This window comes from Bos grunniens, chromosome 13 (assembly GCF_055505025.1).
Source record: "Bos grunniens cultivar Pamir isolate PY7600 chromosome 13, Bosgru_T2T1.0, whole genome shotgun sequence".
Lineage (NCBI taxonomy): Eukaryota > Metazoa > Chordata > Mammalia > Artiodactyla > Bovidae > Bos > Bos grunniens.
The window spans coordinates 11,280,208-11,298,060 of record NC_141177.1 but is presented as its reverse complement, the minus strand read 5'-3'; the positions used below and the strand labels follow the sequence as shown (position 1 = coordinate 11,298,060).

The following is a 17,853-nucleotide window of genomic DNA, read 5'->3' as shown; positions in this document are numbered from 1 at the left end:
GAGCAGAGCAAGTTTGACAAGTTGGAAGCTTTGGGCTTGCGTTTTGGCCCCATTTCTTATCCCAATGGATGGAAAATTTTGTTTCCTAGTATTTTGTATTCATCCATCATCCATCTGTCCATTTATCCATCATCTGTCCAATATAGTACCTAAACTCTCACGAGTCCTTTTTAGACACGGAGACAGAATGATGGCTTCCACCTTCCTGGAGTTCATGCTTTTGTGGAAGGGGCTGCTGCTGCTGCTGCTAAGTTGCATCAGTTGCATCCGACTCTGTGCGATCCCATAGACAGCAGCCCACGAGGCTCCCCCGTCCCTGGGATTCTCCTGGCAAGAACACTGGAGTGGGTTGCCATTTCCTTCTCCAATGTGTGAAAGTGACAAGTGAAAGTGAAGTCGCTTAGTCCTGTCTGACCCTCAGCGACCCCATGGAATGCAGCCTTCCAGGCTCCTCCGCCCATGGGATTTTCCAGGCAAGAGTACTAGAGTGGGGTGCCATTGCCTTCTCTGGTGGGAGGGGCAGATAATAGCAAATAATCCCACAAACATGAAATTACAAGTTGTAAATAGCTGCTTTGAAAGGAGAGGAAGGCAGTTGTGATTCGAGTAAAGAACTATGGGACCATGTGGGAACGTGGGAGGAGCTCTTCCTTTAGGAAATTAGGCTTGAATTGAGATCTGAAGGGAGAGTAGGAGTTAGGTAGGCAAAGAGTCAGGAGGAAGAGTGTTTCAGGTGAAGGGCTCTGTGTGTGCAAAGGCCCTGGGGTGAGAACGAGCTCACTGCTTTTGAGGAACTGCAAGGGGGCAGCAGGGAGAAAGGAGGAGAGGGGCTGGACAGTAGGTGGGGATACTCAGGCTCTAAAATGGGGCAGTAAGGCTCGTCTTGGGTTCCCAGGTGGTGCTAGTGGTAAAGAACCCACCTGCCAGTACAGGTAGTCATAAAGGACGTGGGTTCGATCCCTGAGTCAGGAAGAGCCCCTGCAGGAGGAAATGGCAACCCACTCCAGTATTCTTGCCTGAAGAATTCCGTGGACCGAGGAGGCTGGCCGGCTATAGTCCATAGGGTCGCACAGAGTCAGACACAACTGAAGCGACTGAGCATGCATACGCACACGCAAGGTTTGTCTTGCAAAGGTGATTAAGTGTAATAATGAGTCCAAAACATCTTGTTTAGTACTTAGCTGGTGTCATAGATGTGGAAGAGTGTGAGGGGAGGGCACCTAGAGGGCACGGCCAGGTTAAAGACTGAGCTGTGGGAAAGCCCCGGGCAGGTGTAGGCACTGGAGGCGTCTCGGTTGATGATTCGTGGCAGGGCACAGCTGAGAAGCGTGTTTTCACCACGGTGAAAATTACCGTTGGCATCATTCTCTTGCTGAAAACAAAGTGAAATTGGAGAACAGGCTGTTGTCTTGAACTAGGCCAAGATGACTAATTATTAGATTCGTTTTCTGAAGGTTACCATATACAGACATGTGATTGGGAGGAGAGAGGAGAGTTTGGAAACCTGACTCATTCTGAAACTCCGATTACATGGAACGCGTGCAAGGTTTCTGAGCAGAATGACTGTGAACATTCAGTTTCACTCAGCTGTCACCACAGGCGTGACACAAAACAAAATGTTTGCATCAGCTCCAGAGAGCATCTCGGGGTAGGTCGCGGCAGCACCTGGGGGAACCTCGGCCAGGTTGTACAGGGTGTGAATGTGGGGGCGGGATTGAGTTTAGGGAGGGAGCACCGGACCCCCAGTCCCAGCCATGGCTTTGACCCTTAGTGACCATGCGGCCTTGGCTAACTCTCTCTTTTCTTTTTTAAATATATTTGATTGGAAGATAATTGCTTTACAATGTTGCCTTGGTTTCTGCCATACAATCCGCCGTAAGGATACACATGTTCCCTTGCTCTTGAACCTCCCTCCCTGTTTCATCCCCATCTCACCCCTCTGGGTCGTCACAGAGCACCCAGCTGAGCTCCCAGGGTCAGATGGCAGCTTTGCACTTGCTGGCTGTTGTACACATACTATGTCAATGCATTTACTCAGTTCATCCCCCCTGTCCTCCCCCCACTGTGGCCGCAAGTCCAGGCTCTGCATCTGCATCTCCATTCCTTCCCTGCAAACGGGTTCATCAGTACCGTCGCTCTAGATTCCATATGTGTGTTAATATGTGATATTTGTTTTCCCTTTCTGACTTGCTTCACTCTGTGTAACAGGCTCTAGGTTCATCCAACTCAGTTCAGCTGATTCACGTTTGTTCCTTTTAATGGCTGTTACCCGCTCTTTTCTTTGGAGCTTAATTCTCCATCTGGGAAAAGGAGGGCCAGACCAGCTGCACGAGCCCAGTGTGGTCCAGTCTTTTGAGATGCACAAGTCCACTGGAGTCCAAATAGTCCCAGATCCAAAGGGCCCCTCAAGGCCCTTGAACCCCTTCAACACTCACTTCCCAACTCTGGGACTTGCGGTGGAGTATTAATGAAGTATCAGGGTTGAACATGGCCGAGGGCTTTCTAAGTGCCCAGCGCAGTACTGGACACTCAGACATACCTGGCCTATTGTCCTCTTCACTTGGCTTTTCACGTGCAAGGCCTTTATTCCTAACTTTGAGGCTTTATTCCTAACTTTAAGGCCTTTATTCCTAACTTTGAGGCTCAGAGGGGCTAAGCAATTTCCCCAAGCCCCCAACTGAATATGAGGCAGAGGTGGCTTGTTCCTCAAGCAAATTTGATTCCAACCCCTTCCTGATTTTGGAAACTGACTCTACCATCTCATTTAATCCTTACAACAACAAAGCCATGAACAGATAGATATCCAGGTTGAAAGGCTTCTTAGCAAAACAGTGGAGGAGACCTTGCCTGTGAGCAGGAGGCCTGATGGTTTCCACACCCTTCCTCCACTTCCCAGCCTAGGACATGAAGGCAGAGAGGTTTCATTGCCCATGTGGCATGAGACTGTCCATCTGCCCCTTCCTGTGGTCAAACTCAATGGTGCCAGAGCATCACTGAATAGAACTGAAGCCATGTTCAGTTCCCTGGGTTGGTTGTCTAAAGAATCTTCCAACGGTGGTATTAAAAACACAATTTTTGCCTTAAACCTTGGCTTCATGGCTAAGTCTTCAAGTCAGATATGTCTTACTGGGTACTTCCTGAGTGTACTTACTGCCATCTATGGGTATCTGACACCAAGCAACTAATTGGCTGTGTCTGGACCTGAATCTCACCACCCAACAATGGGATTACCCAAGAATCAGTCACCCTATAGACCCTAAGCTTGTCATTCTTATCAAGATGAGAATGGTGCTAAAAATGAACACGAGCCACTATTCATTATCAGCAATATATTTAAGAATATAATGCATAATTTAAAGTAATTTTTAAAGATTTTTCTTGATGTGGGCCATTTTTAAAGTCTTTATTGAATTTGTTACAATATTGCTTCCGTTTTGGTTTTTTGGCCTTTAGGCATGTGGGAATCTTAGCTCCCTGACCAGGAACTGAACCTGTACTCCCTGCATTGGAAGGCAAAGTCTTAACCACTGGACTTTCCCACAACCGGGGAAGTCCCTAAAGTAATATTTTAAATCAATGTAAAAGGCTCAACACAAGTAAGTTTCTTGCTCCAAGTAGATACCTGATACCATCTAGGGATGGAGGTGACCCCCCTACTCCCAGCATCTGAATATGGTTTTTTATACTGTTTCCCAAATCTGACCATTTCCACGTTACCACCTTTGGTTATTGCAGGTGTCTCCTCACTGGTCCCCCTCTCCCTGCACCACCCCCCCCCCCCCCCCCGCCGACCTTCTTTCCCTGTAGTTATTCTCTGCACAGCAGCTGAAGGATCCTGTTAGAAGCTGGAGTCAAATCACCAGTCTCTGGTCACCGCACTCAAGCAGGGTCAGAGCCGAGGTCCCTGTGGTCGCCTGGTGGCCTCAGATCTTGCCCTGCTCCCTCTCTGAGCTCGTCTCCTGCTGTTCCTCCCTTTGCTCACCTTGTTCCAGCCTCTCTGGCCTCTGTGTTCTTCTTCCAAGGGTCTTCCCACCTCAGGGACTTTACACTTGCTGTTCTCGTGCCTGAAACGCCCAAGCACAGTCCCCCAGGTATGTGGCTCCCTCCCTCGCCTCATTCAGGTTTCTGCTCAACTGACACCTTCTCAGAGACTGTCTTGGCCACTCTACCTAAAATACCAGCTCCTGCACTCTCTCTGCCTGCTCACTTTTTCTTCACCATCTGTCTCCACCTGACGTAGGATGTATTCCTTTATTGTCTTCCTCAACTAGACAATAAGCTTCCTGAGAGCAGGGACTTTGCTCTGCTCACTCTTACATCCGCAAGGCCAAGACCATTGCTTGGGCCGTAGCCGGACATCAGTAAAATTGCTTGAATTAAATGAAGGATCAAACAAATGAAGGATCAAATAAACTGAGCTCCCATTTGATGAGCATTTTTGTCTGTGAAGGAAGCACGTTCTGAGTTTCGTGAGTCACGTTTTCTGATTTCCATATCGAATGTACTACACTGAAGTCATTCACGGGGTCGATTTGAGCTACGCTATGATTTGATATTCCCTTTCAGTGTATATAACTCTACATCTTCACTTTCTTGGATGCCGTCCCTTTTTCTTCATTTCCTCTTCCCTTCTATTACCAGCATAAGTAGTTGGATTTATTTTGGAAGCATTTCTCAAAAAAGCAAAGTTCCATTACCTCTTGGGAGTCGTTGGGGGACACAAAAGGGCCGAGAGGGAGCAACAAAGCCCGTTGAAATGCACTGGGGGCGGACTTGGCTCACCCACTTGCCAAGGGACTCTTCAATAACTCCTACACCCAGCTCTGCAGCTCGTGTACTTTGAGTTCAATCCTCAAGGAAATAACAGGTAATCGCATGTTATCCTGTTTGAAGATGTCTTGCAAATAATTCACAGTGACTTCACAAATGCCAAAGAGTCTACTAGGTTTCTCTATTCAATCTCTGCTCAACCTTGGTGTCTTCCAGGCTTCTGTGACTCCATCACATTCTGAAGTTCTCTTTGTTTACTCTTGGTTCTAGACTCCCAAACACCGGGCTTCCATCAAAATCTCTCACTGGGAGCAGAGAGACATGTCACTAGCTGTTAGGCAGTAAGATGGCTGTGTTTGGTCTCCCAGTGTTCTAATGAACTAAGCTTTTAGCCATGTCCTCCTTCTCCCTTGATTTCTCTCTTACATTGTAGAAAAGTAGACAGTAGTCAGGATTGAAAATTCTGAGATGCTTTTTTTTACCTTTTAAGCTCATGGAGGATTTTACCCTTGGCCTCTTAATATGTGATCCACTGTATTCCAGCTGCATATATTGAGGGCTTGTGTGAACCATGGCCCTCCATGGGATAGAGGAATGAGCAAGATAGAGCTCTTGGTTCTCAAGGATGTGGGGTCCAGGAAGGGGGTGGAAGTGGCATGGCAATGCCTGTGGAGTCAGGAGAGTGACATGCATGCCCTGGGAAGGGAGGGTGTGGAACTGTGACTATAGTTAGAGTGGGGCCAGGGAAGGACTCATTGCTTTCATAAAATTAGTGCATAGGTGTTAAACTGCAAAAATACAGACGGGTACAATAAATAAAAAGACTGCCTCCAGCCCCCTCAAACCATCAAACTATGTTTCTATATGGAGTTTCTAGGTGGAGAGGTAGGTAGCAATATTTTTGTGAAATGGGATACTTTTGAAAGTAAGTCATTCAGCGTAACTTTACTTGACTGTGATAGAAGAAAAGGAAACCAATGAAACCAAAGGAATTTCTTTTTTTTTTTAATTTGTTTTTATTTTTATTGGGCTCTAGGGGATGGGATGGGGAATCCAAAGGAATTTCTGAATCTCAGACAGATATTTTGTCAGTCATTACCAAAGAAATTGTTTCCTAAAATATGCTTCCAAGTTCAACAAGAGATTAGGGAAGACATTGTGGTTGGAGTCATTTTTTTAAAATTCTCTGTGCTTTTTTTTTGTTGTTGTTTTTGTTTGTTTTGACCGAGCCTTGTGGCTGGCTTGTCGGACCTACGTACCCTGACCAGGGATCAAACCCAGGGCTCCAGCAGCTCCAGTGCCAAGTCCTAACCAGTGGACTTCCAGGGAATTCCCCAAATCTGTGTGTTTTATCATGAGCACAATTAACAGCAGTACTCCCAGATAAAATATTCACTTAAATTAGTTCAACAATGGAATTTTTGAGACAGCAACATAAAATTGCCCATTAAATCAAAAGACATGGCATATTTTGTGAAAAGCCTGTGACTACTGTCTGCATTCCTGTCCTAATGCATTTTTCACAGAGCAGCGTAGAGTCAGTGCTATGAGTTTTAACAATTGCGTGGTCGTGTAGTCACACCAGAGTCAGTCAAGCTGTGGAATGGTTTGTCTCCCTGCAAATTTCTTGCACCCCTTTGGTGCACCCCTTCTTCCACACATGGACCTTGGCATCCACTGATCTCTTTTCTGTGCCTGTTGTTTTGCCTTTTCCAGAAAACCATGTAACATGTACAGAACATGCTTTTCAGTGTGACTTTTTTCACTTAGCATATTGCGTTTGAGATTAACGGGGGTCACTCTCCTTCATCGCTGAGTCCATTGCATTGCCGTTTGCGTGTGTGTTCAGTTGCTGAGTCATGTCTGACTCTTCACCACTCCATGGATGGCAGCACACCAGGCTCCTCTGTTCTGCACTCTCTCCCAGAGTTTGCTCCAATTCATGTCCATTGAGTCAGTGATGTCATCCAATCATCTCATCCTTGAGATGTGAGTGTTTTTAAATGACGTATTTGCATGTTAGGTAGAATGGAATGTCCTATTCTATAGGATATTACACTGGTCTTCTTCTATTTATTTCCTACTTCACTCCTCATCTTCATGATTATTATTGGAATTTAATTGCTTTACAATGTTGTATTGGTCTGTTCTGTACAATGAAGTGAATCAACTATATGTATATATATATCCCCTCCTTCTTTCATCTCCCTCCCCCATATCCCACCCCTCTAGGTCTTCACAGAGCCCCAAGTTGAGCTCCTTGTGCTATACCACAGGTTCCCACTAGCTGTCTATTTTACACGTGGTGGTGTCTATAGGTCAGTTTCAATCTCCAAATTTGTCCCACCCCGCCTTCCCCTTTTGTGTCCACAGATCCGTTCTGTATACCTGCATCTCTATTCCTGCCCTGGAAATAGGTTCATCTGTACCATTTTTCCAGATTCCATATGTACGTGTTAATATATGATATTTTTGCATTGATACATTTTAGAACATTGATATTTAAATGAAATAACAATTAGTGTAAACTCTAATTTTGGATAGACTCATTTCTCATGCTTAGTCCTTTTGCTAGGATGTCCCCCTCTCTGAGTTTTCTATTTTTTTATTTATCTCTTCCTTGCTAGATTTTATTATTAAGTAGTTTTTCCAAGAGAAAGTCATAAGTAAAGTAGACTCTTAGTTAGCTGATGCCCATTGCCTTTGTACTTGACCAACATCTGTACAGGACAGAAAGACCTTGGCTCACATGTATTTTAAACTGAAACACTGTTTTCCTAAATCTTCTGGCTTTGACTGTTGCTGAGTGGAAGTCACAGTCCAGCCTGAGGCCTTTTCTCATTTGTAGATGATTTGCTTTTTCTGCCTGAATGCTTGAAGATTTAATGACTCGGAAGTTTATTTTTCTAAAAAAAACCACTTCGTTTCCTTAAAAAAAAAAAAAAAGTGTAAATGCACATAGTTTGAAAAGTCACATTGTTTTCCCAGTTTTATAAGGAAAATCAGCTCTCTCCTACTTTTCTTCATTCTTGCCAACCTCCTTCAAGTGTAAGCTATTTCTTCCTAGTCTTACTTCCATATTTCTAAATAACATCTTACATTGCTCTTATTATTGTTTTTATTTTTAATTTACTATTGAGTTACCCCTGTAATTATACTTTCCCTTTTCTCATCCTTCCTCAGTTGTGTTGGGCTTTTGGAAGCTGTGTTCTGTTTGCTTTGTTCTTTATCTTTCAGGTTTCAAGTTTTCCTCCAACTGTCTGGTGATCCCTGGCTATCCACTTGAATTTAAGAGGAGGGCACCACAAGGCTTATTGGAGTCTCTGAGTGAGTTTGGGGTTGGGGTGGTGTTTGTTGGCTGGGGGCTTCACTTTGGGGTAAAGAGATGGGATTGAGATGTGCCCTAGGGAGACCTGAATGTCAGTATCTCTAAGTTTTTTCTCTTGGGATAATTTTCTCTAAGAGGAGGCCTTTGCTCTCCTGCCTCATGGCACCAGGCTATCCGCCAGTGTTCTGGGGCCAAGCAAGGATAGGACTTCCATCTTCCCCTGTTTAGTGTACAGCCTTGTACTAAATTCTAGTCTTTTCATTACAGCACCCCATACCAACTAGTTAGCTGTGATTGATGTTCATACGTGAGCCTCTGACTTCAACCTTTCCAGGGAGAAAATGTCTCACTTTCTTCTGCTGCTTGGTGGGAGACACCATCACCTGGATTTGCAGGGTCAGGAAAGCGGGTCTGGAGCTCTGAATGCTCAACATACAGCCTCCTGGCCTCTTCTGTTTCAGTATCTGCTGCACCCCAGCCTCACTGGTACTCTGGTCGATGCAGAGTTCTGTGGCTTCAATCAGTTTACTGTTGCAGGTTCTCCACCCGGCAGGCACACACACATACAAATCTCAATTTTCTCCTTTTTTTGGGTCAGTTACTACTTATTCATTCACTTTTTAACTCTTCAAAATTTTTATGTCTCTGTCATTTCTTCCATTATATTTGTTATTGAGAGTTTATGCTTTTAAAATATTTGTATTCTTATTTTGTAGTTTTATAGTAGCATTTGGTAAATTTTTCTTTTGCTTTAGGTTATATTTTCTTCTAGACTGGATACTTTAGATGACTTCTTTCTTGGGCTGTTGGCTGAAGTATGTTTGCCTTATGTACAGGCATTTCTCATTTCTATCTAGATTAATTATTAATATTATTCTGCTGATATATGGAGTGGCTTTGGGACTCAGTGTTCAGTATATCTAAGACAGGTTAGTTTCCTTGGTCATAGTTTCAGGTCTTGGTATTTTGTGTTCTGAACACTTGAAAAAAGCCTGACGTGGTGGGATGAGGGGCAGGAAAAAAATGGGAAAGCTCATGCAGATCAGCGTATAGCCTTTGGAAGAAATAGCTGGGGTGGTTCTCTCACTTCTGAGATTTTTGCTGGCACGTTATGCTAAGTTTACAACCCCTTGGGGAAAAGGATAGCTTTTCTTTACAATCTGGGATAGTTAATACTCATTGCCCCCAGTTTTGTAGGGGGTATAGAGACTACAAGTTGCATCTATTAGAAAATAAAATTTAACTGAGTGAATCGAAGATCTAATTGGCTTTATTAAACAATTTATGAGTCAGGCAGCATCTCATCTGGCAACAAGAAGATACACTGAGGGGTTACACAACATGGAAGCCTTTTATAGCAAGGAGGGCAGGGCAAGGAAAGGAAGTCATCAGCAAGGAAGAAAATTCAAGTTCATTGGAGGACAGTAGGGAAAAAATTTAAGTTCATTGGAGGAAAGTAAGAGTTTAGGTGAGCACAGTCTCTTATTGGCTGGACTTGTTGCTGGGCAGGAAGGAAGTCTTCCTTCCTCCTGTTGGGGTAGTAAAATAGTAGCACTTCCTGTCAGTGCAAGGTAGGTATCTTCCTGTTGGGGTCAGTAACTGAGGTCTTCCTGTTGGGGGTGATTTTTGTCTTCCTGTTTGAGGTCATTGGTGATGAGTCTGAATAGGAACTAAAGAGCCTCTTGATTGTGAAACAGAAGAGTGAAAAAGCTGGTCCAAGGAGATCAAACCAGCCAATCCTAAAGGAAATCAACTCTGAATATTCACTGGGAGGACTGATGCTGAAGCTGAAGCTCCAGTACTTTGGTCACCTGATACGAAGAACTGACTCCCTGGAAAAGACCCTGATGCTGGGAAAGATTGAGGGCAGGAGGAGGTGACAGAAAATGAGACAGTTGGATGGCATCACTGACTCAATGCACAGGCGTTTGAGCAAACTCAGGGAGATAGTGAGGGACAGGGAAGCCTGGTGTGCTGCAGTTCACGGGGTCGCAGAGAGTTGGACACGACTTGGCAACTGAACAACAATGAGTAGGAAGGCACTATCTACAGGCCTTCCTGACTACAAGTTTAGTTGCGATTTCCCTTTATCAATTTTCATACACCCAATATCTGAAACAAATGAAGGTGGCCGGTGAACCCAGTGGGGCAGCTGATGGCTGAGTCAGGCTGGTCATTTGGAGTGGTTAGGACGAGGTCCCCCGAATCTGGAGCATCCCTGGTCTCCTTAATGGCCATCATGAGAGTAAGCAAGTGGGGCCAGGTGGGACGGCCCAGTCTGCAAATGGTTGTAGTGGACAAGTGCCCCCATGGCTGCTTTTGGAAGGTCAGGATCAGAATCCTGTAGTTGAGAATCTAGAAGGCTCTGACCCAGTGGCTAGAGGGTCCAACTCCATAATAAGGTCAAATCACCAGGGACCATTTTTTGATGTTTCTAGGGAGAAATAAGAAAGAATATATCAATTGACTAAGATGATGTTCGTTTATTACATCCATGACGTCTTTCAAGGCTTTGAAAAACACTCTTCTTTTGTCTAATTAGTCATTGTGACCAGGTCTCCATGGAAACCATTATGTTTGTATCCACAGTAGACACGCGTGCATCCATTAAAGGGACATAGTTGCCAAATGTGAGCCATGAGCCCAGGGTGGAGTGGCTTTTTACAGCACAGCCATCAGAGCTTCTATGAGAAGTGTCAAAACATGAGCAAATAGCTGTCCCTGTCCACAAAGAGAGACGCTTTCTCTGGTGTCAGGCCCTGAATTTAGGGGAGTGTGAAACTCAGGAAAAGCGAGTGCTCATGTTCATGGTGTGAGCCCACAGGACAGATTATCTTTTTTTTTTAAACAGTGTTAAAAGATTTTTTAACCCATTAATTACTGAAAAAACTAATAAAGTGTTAAAAACTGGTTCAGAAGAGATTCCAGAGAGCAGATGTGAATATAGGAAATTAGGAAAGTGGAAATGAATTGGTTAATAGATGCAAAATTGGCTTCTTTCAAGAGGGGTAAGGTGAGCGGAGAGAAGGTTTAGGTTTTCATTAAAAAATATTGAGGGAAAAATCCCTGGCAGTCCATGGGTTAGGGCTCTGTGCTTTCACTGCTGTGGGCCCCACATTCATTTCTTGGTCAGAGAACTAAGATCCCACAAGCCATTTGATGTGGCCAAATAGATATTTATGTGTGTGTGTGTTTGAGTGTGTGCTAAGTTGCTTCAGCTCTGTGCAATCCCAAGGACTGTAGCCTGCCAGGCTCCTCTGTCCATATCTGGGATTCTCCAGGCAAGAATACTGGAGTGGGTTGCCATGCCCTCTTCCAGGGTAATCTTCCTGACCCAGTGATTGAACCTGGGTCTCCCACACTGCAGGCAGATTCTTTACCATCTGAGCCACCAGGGAAACCCATATATTTACAGAGAGAGAGTGAGAGCCAAGTACCCAGTTGAGGTAAGTGAGAGCTCTGATGGAGGGAAGGATAGGCTGGGATGGAGGGCTAGGATGGGACCATGCTACCCAGACCTGAACTGTCCAAGAGGCCTTCACAGCACAGAAGCAGGAGGCCGCTGGGGGAGGAGGCGGAGTGGGTCCCATCCTGCTTATATCATGCACTCAGTGCAGGTCCAGAATCAGGTAAGTGCACCGCAGACCTTGAGACCTGAGTGGGTGGGGCGGGCCAGCCCAGGAGAGGGGAGCTGAAACAGACCCATGAAAGCCCAGGATTACAGGAGGCCAGCTCGGCTACAGAGTCAGGAACCAGAGCCTCCCAGTATCACTTCAGCACTCATTTCTGCCTCAGAGCCAAGAGCTGAAGAGGCATTTGTGTTCCTCTTGGCTGCTTTGTCTGATGAGATTTCAGGACTACAAAGACCTGGGCTAACTTGTCAGGCACAGACCATCAGCACAAGCTACAGAAATACTACAGGAGTGAGGTCCTCAGACCCCAACCAGAAAACTTTTAATTAAGGCATTCGAAATGAGAAAAAATGTACTGGAGAGGCCCTTGGCTTATCTAGATACTTCATGTCTGTAGACCTAGGAAACAAGCAGAAGTGAAGCTATCACAGATCTCACTGTCTGTAGACCCATGCGAGGCAAGCCCTTATTCACAGCCATTATCTCTTGTTTTGCACACAGTTCTAATAACCCCAGTATTTTTGGCTTCCTGGTCATAATGGATTAGAAGTAACAAGAGCTTTTGGTGTGGTGACTGGCAGGCACATTGACATCGGCAGGAGGGAGCAGCTGAGAGCCTGACAGTGAGGTCAGGAAGCTGAGAAATACAACATGTTTTATAAAATATAAAAGCAGTTACAAGAGGCTGAGGGCTAAGGATGCTGGGACCATTTCAAGTTGGAGTAAAAAGCCCCCTCCTTACCCCTAGCCTGGGCCAGCTATTGACTTGCTAGCAATAGCCTTGAGTCAGCCAGGAAAAAGGTTCCTGACAACAGCAGGAATTTGGAGATCATTCATTTCTGAGTTCAGTTCCATACTTATTGTTTGTGGGACTCCAGGCAAACCACTTAAGATAATGGTTTCATCTTAAGAGTGTTGGGAGGATTAAATGAACTTACCCAGCACATAGTAAATGCTCATTAAAAACTACCCACTGTTAGCTGAGAGGTGGGTGATGGCCAGCTACCTGCCATGATATGGACAAATCTGAAAAGCATTGTAAGGACTTCCCTGGAGGTCCAGTGGTTAGGACTCCATGTTTCCACGGCAGGGGGCACGGGTTCAGTCTCTGGTAGGGGAACTAAGATGTCGCACGCTGTGTGGTGCGGCCAAAAACTAAAGCAAAACAAACACACAAAAACACCCCAGAACATATGGGAATTCCCTGGTGGTCCAGTGGTCAGGACCCAGCTCTTTCACTGTCCAGATTCAGTCTCTGATCAGGGAACTAAGATCCACAAGTCAAGTGGCCAAAACGAAAAAGACAAGGGGAAAAAGTCACACATGAAAGGGAAGCCCCTGTGTGGGTCCATGTACAGAAATTACAAGAACAGGCAAAACTAATCTATGACGTTAGAGGTCAGGACAGCAGTTGTGGGATTTAGTGACTCTAAGCAGGCCTTGCCCCTCCTGATGTAAAATAGAGCAGATACAGAAATCCACCTAAAACAAATGTGTGGCATCATGATGGACTCTTGTAAGGCCACCAGGAAAGCTGGTCCTGCTTACAGCCCCCTTCTTCCCTCCAAATGTTTTGTTTCTTGATCTGGGTGTTGGTTGTGTGTGTGTGTGTTTAGTTGTGTCCGAATCTTTATGACCCTAAGGACTGTAGCTCTGTCCATGGTATTTTCCAGGCAAGAATACTGGAGTGGATTGCCATTTCTACTCTAGGGGTTCTTCCTGACCCAGGGATCGAAACTGAGTCTCTTGCATCTCCTGCATTGACAGGTGGATTCTTTACCACTGCGCCACCTGGGAAGCCCAGGTACTGGTTACCCAGGGGTATTCAGTTTATAGAAACTCAAGGAGCTGTGTACTTAAGATCGATGCATTCTTCTCTATGCATGTTATTGTTATTATTTTGGCCACACTGCATGGCTTGTGGGATCTATGCATATACTTCGATAAAGAATTTAAATGTCAGTTATTATTATTATGGTATTAACTACTATAAACCTCAAATTCTTTATCTGTATCATGAGGATGATGATTCCTTTCTCTGCAGAATTGTTACAAGGCATGGTGTTTCCAGCACATTCATCCATTGGTCCATTCAACAAATATTTTCTGAGCCCCTGTAGGCCCATGCACTTTTCAACATTCTGGTGATGAAGCAGTGAAACAGACAGACAAAAATCATGACACTTATGTGCTAGTGAAGGGAGAGATATGTGCTTGGCCTTCACTTACAGCACCCTCTAGTTCAGGAAACAAAATTCTGGAGCATGTCTCCACCTCAGCCGGTTAAGATATTTGTTTGGTTTAGTTTTGATTTGGCTCCTTAAGTCATTAGCTTCACTTGTTACGAAACCTTGGTTAGAACAAAGTCAGACTGAGAGAGGCTTGTGTGTGCTACACTGAGAATTTCTGAGTGTTCCAGAATTTCTGGGTGCAGTATAATTGTGACTTAGAGCAAACCACCCTTCGTGGGCTGGGGGATGGATCTCCCAGCAAAAGAAATGTCTTCTGCCTCCTGCTTTGAGGAACTTACGTTTCTAGGCCCCGAGCCCCGCAGGCAGGAAAGTGTTAAGAAAGAAATGTGCATTTCCACTGAACAAGAAAATCAACTTAGAAAAGAAATGTGTATTGGAAAATATCTATTTGCCTGCAAAATAATGTAAAAATAATGAGCTCCTATTCCCCTTTGATGTGCAGCGCACGCTTTTAAGGGAAGATTCTGCATTTCTGAGATACTGGGCCTGGCGTGTAATGAAGTGGTTGTTATGGCAACAACTTTCAAAAGCAAGTATTTTCTGAGAGATGTGCTCCACACAGCCAGCGTGAGAGAGGAAAACATGAAAACAGAGTCAGGGAGATGAGATGAGCCCCACCGAAGGCATCAGATGCCGGAGCTTCTGCTCTGTGCCCGAGGGGGAGGGAAGGGGGCCCCCTCACCTCCACCCCTGCCTGGCTTGGCGAAAACCTGTCGGGGAATCTGGGCCCCTGCCCTGGAAGGAATCCAGGTTGGGGGCTGACCAGGGGAGGTCAGGGCTGAGACAATGTCTCTCACCTGGAGATGCAGATGAGCCTGGGGGCTCCATCGCCAGTCCCTCACCCTCTTCCTCCAGGCTGGCCTCCCAGCCTCAGTCTCTGCCCTTCCATCTTTCCATCTGCTCCCTCCTGCTCCCTTGGCCCGAGAGCACCAACGCCCCTACCTCCATTCACTCCAGAGTCCCGTCTTCTCACTAGCACTCAGGCCTGCCAAGCTGGTGTCCAGTGTGAGCAAATATGGCCCCAAGAGCTGGCGTTCATCACCGCCTGTCATCTTCACAACAGCCCCAGGTGCCCAGACACTGCCTGGCACAGAGTAGTAACAAACCCTCTATTTGCTGAGTGAACGTATGGTCCTTCTGTGGCAGTTCTATACTATCAACCCTGTTTTTTTCTTACGAAAAAAATTTTTTTGGCCATGCCACACTGCAGTGTGAGACTTTAGTTCCCTGACCAAGGATTGAACCTGTGCCTCCTGCACTGGAAGCTCAGAGTCTGAACCACAGGACCACCAGACAAGTCCCTAACATTCCCATTTTTCACGCAAGGCAAGGGAGGCTCAGAGATGTTCAGTGATTGCCCCTGCCCCAGAGACAGTGAGCGCTGGAGCTGGGCTGCCCACACGCCTGCCTGGCACTGTCTCTTTGTGCCCCCACTTCCCAGACTCTTGTGTTTATTCATACTGTGTTTCTGCCTTGTACACCCTCTCCTGTGTCCTGTAAGGCCTGGCTCAAAGGCACCTTGACTATAATGTCTTGAAAAGACCACCTCTAAACTAGAGTCCTGGGGCTGTCAGGGTCCAGGGACCGGGCCCTCACTATCAGCTGGCGTGTCTGGGCAGGGGTCGCAGGAACAGAGCTGCTTCTGGGGGACTGTGTCTGTCTCCTTCACTTTCTTCCTCCCAGCAGTGCCTGGCATACTCAGTAGCCCTTTGTTGAAGGAAAGAAACTTTGGAGCCCGGACAGTTCTGGACAAGTCCATTGGGCCGATCACTAGGTTTCTGAGATTCCAGCCAAAGCTTCCTTACGGTTGGGAAACTGGGTCATATGCTGTTCAGGTTAACATCTGACAGTGAGGAGAGGAGCCTATGGATGTGTAAGTGCACATGCGTGTGTGTACATCAGCCTTTCCAAAGGGAGTTTGCTCTAGAGAAGAGTCTGGGGCCAGGTACTAGCCAGCCCGTGCTTCCTAGTCTGGGGTAAGGGGATGGGTGTGCACTCAGGGCTTCAGATCTGCTCTCTAGAGGGGTGTGTGTCTAATCAGTGCATGTGTTTCAGGAGGAGCGAGAGTGTGTGCATGGCCTTGACTGGGGGGACTTACTCTGTAGGAGAGCGTGTGCTCACACGCTTGCAAAGTGTGTGTGTGTGCTTCATGTGCATAAGTGAGGGTGTCAGTCAGTGCATGTACATGCTTGGCCTTGATGTAGTGTGCGTGGGGGGAGTGCGGCAAGGAGACACTGTACAGATGCGTGTCAGGAGTGTGCCTGGGAGTGTGTGGATGGATGTGTGGGGAGAGGGGCGTTTGCATTCAGGGGCTGCTGTGTCTGCCAGGTGAAGGCAGAGGCAGCCTGGTGACCATGTGCGGGATTTTCAGTTCAGTGCCTGGCGAGAGCTCCCGCCAGCGGCTGGCTGACCTGCAGTCACCGAGGGAAGACTATGCCATTGGACTCTCCTCTGGATCATAAAAGATAATGGTTAGAGCTGGAAGCAGCTTCTACCCCTGATGTCCATGCCTGATGAGAAACAGAGGGAGGTGTGACCTCCCAAGATCACACAGTGAACTCAGGATAAAGCTGGAACTCGGACTTGTACCTGGGTCTGAGATGCCTTCCTTAACTCGGGTCCTCTGCCAGGCCCCTGAGGAGGAGGGAGGAGCTTAACCACAGAGTAATTAATATCAGGCACCAGAGTATTATAAAATTTCATTCCCACTTTAATTAGGGAAAGTTTTTTTTTGAATAGAAGTCTTTGTTGTGTCAATTAGTTGATTGACTATCATTGGTTTCTGGGTTAGGGAAACTTGATCCGAGGTGAATGAATTTGTTTATCAGGGACAAGGAGCCAGGGGATGGAAAAAGAAATTCAATTAAGTGTCAGCCTGCTGAGTGACAGGTTGCATTTGATAGGACTTTTAGCTTAATTGCTTGTATTTCATTAAGAGATTTATTTATCAAGAGAATTCTTCATTTTAAAATCTCAGGCGGTGTCTGAGTGGCTTCTGGCTATCTTTTCTGCCTTGATTGAGGATGCTGAAATGTGGACCTGAAGAATTACCAGGCACCTCAGAGATATTCTTGTTTCTACCAAGATACTGCCTTCTCCTGACTCCTAGGACTGGCAGTCCCTCTCATCCTTCCTGTCCCAAAGTTATACCCAAAGTTTGGCAAGTGTCTGCATGTCTCTGGGGAGAAAAGTCCAAATTTCTCTTTAGATTCCCAAAGAGATCTGAATCCCAAAGAAAGTAATACTCAGCACACTGACCACTTTTTTTTGTTATTGTTGTTGTTGCTGTTTCTACCCCCAGAAACAGGTTGGATTTCATGCAGATTTGTAAAATTGTATGTGAAGGCAGTGCTAAATATTGCTAATAACTAAATGTTCCTCTGCATTAACAAAAGTGACTTTCAAATTAGTATCCTTGAAAATAAAGTCATCCCTACAGGATTTAATTAGCTAATTTACTTTTAAAATGTATTTATTTAAAAAATTTTTGGCTGTTGCTGAGTCTTTGTTGCTTTGTGTGGGTTTCTCTAGCCGTGGCTAGCGGGGGCTACCCTTCGTTATGGCACATAGACTTCTCACTGTAGTGACTCCTTGTTGCGGAGCACAGGCTCTAGGCACACGGGCTTCAGTAGTTGCAATGTGTAGGCTCAGTAGTTGTGGCGCATGGGTTTAGCTGCTCTGAGGCATCCCTCCAAGACCAGGGATGGAACCCGTGTTCCCTGCATTGGCAGGTGGATTCCTGTTCCTATCCATTGTGCCACCAGGGAAGTCCCAAGATTTAATTTAATTGGAGAAATTGTTGCTACTTAAAAAAAAAAAGTCATATAACCTCAAAAATGGATGCATTCTAAATCATATGGGTCTTGATGTC

The 17,853-nt window shown here is 45.8% G+C and overlaps 1 long non-coding RNA gene across 7 annotated transcripts in view; it reads left to right on the top strand.

Annotated features, from left to right (window-relative positions):
* The first annotated feature begins 674 nt into the window (after nucleotides 1–674).
* The window catches only part of LOC147360202 (uncharacterized), a 40,961-nt gene continuing 23,782 nt past the window's right edge, over nucleotides 675–17,853 (top strand). For 2 of the 7 annotated variants that reach the window (XR_015138989.1, XR_015138993.1), the window contains exons 1-2: nucleotides 1,206–1,648; nucleotides 8,008–8,097. This is a non-coding gene — a long non-coding RNA (uncharacterized LOC147360202). Of the gene's footprint in view, nucleotides 1,120–1,205; nucleotides 1,649–3,453; nucleotides 3,597–8,007; nucleotides 8,098–17,853 lie in introns of those variants that run through there. The other 5 variants (XR_015138990.1, XR_015138991.1, XR_015138992.1 and 2 more) reach the window with 5 other exon arrangements.